A 926-nucleotide genomic window follows, 5' to 3' on the forward strand; every position below is an offset into this window, starting at 1 on the left:
ATGAGCCAATAACCACCGTTGGTGTAGTGCCGTATCTTTAGGGTGGTAACCGTCCCCATTATCTTGGGGAGGTTAAGATATAGCTTTATGAGGCGGTTAGAGAGATTTTAGGGGCAGTTACTCATCTGAATGAGTGTTTATCTGCCAGCTAATCTTTCATCCGACCTCTTCTGACCAAGTCGTGGTTGATACCGACTTCTTACGTGAAGGTCGGTACTTAGCTAGGCTCTAATCCTTTGGATTAGGCCTTTTAGTTGGACCTGGGCCTTTGTATTGGGCCAGGGTATGAACAGTGCCCCTACTTGAGCCCAAATTTTCTTTAAAGTTTGGGGTTCAAGTATTCAACTCGGGTTCGTAGTCGATTTGTTTGAAAGAACACGGATCTTGGAAACCGACGTGATTTTCGCGACTTTTGGTTTCTGACAGTTACGTCAATTCGAACGTCGTGTCCGTTGAGGGATCATTTAGGGATTGAGGGCTTTGGTAACGGTGCAGTCTCATTAATGACTGCTTCGCTTTTTACCATTATGCCCCTTAGCCTTTTTTATAAATACTTTCCCTCTCTTTCCATTTTCCGTTTCTGCAATCTTTCAAACTTTCTCCTTATCTTGTTCATACTGCATCTTTGTGTTCGAAGACTTCTGTTCTTCTCCAACCTCCATTTTCGGATAAAGGTTAGTTTTGCTTTTTCCATGTCATGCTTTATGTTTGCATGTTTTGTTTTGCGAGTAGATAGGTTGACCCGTAGATTCTAGTTTCGAATCTCTCTTCTTTAGTGGCCGTGTTTTTTTATTTTCTTTTTCTTTTTCCTTTTTGTAGGTTTTCTGCCACTTTTCTTTATATAAAAAATGGCTTCTGTAGACGTTCTTTCTCAGTGGGTTGACGATACGGTCCTTGGGGAGGAACCGTTGGTCGACGCTGAGTTC

This window comes from Arachis duranensis, unplaced genomic scaffold, assembly GCF_000817695.3.
Source record: "Arachis duranensis cultivar V14167 unplaced genomic scaffold, aradu.V14167.gnm2.J7QH unplaced_Scaffold_169709, whole genome shotgun sequence".
NCBI classification, from domain to species: Eukaryota; Viridiplantae; Streptophyta; class Magnoliopsida; order Fabales; family Fabaceae; genus Arachis; species Arachis duranensis.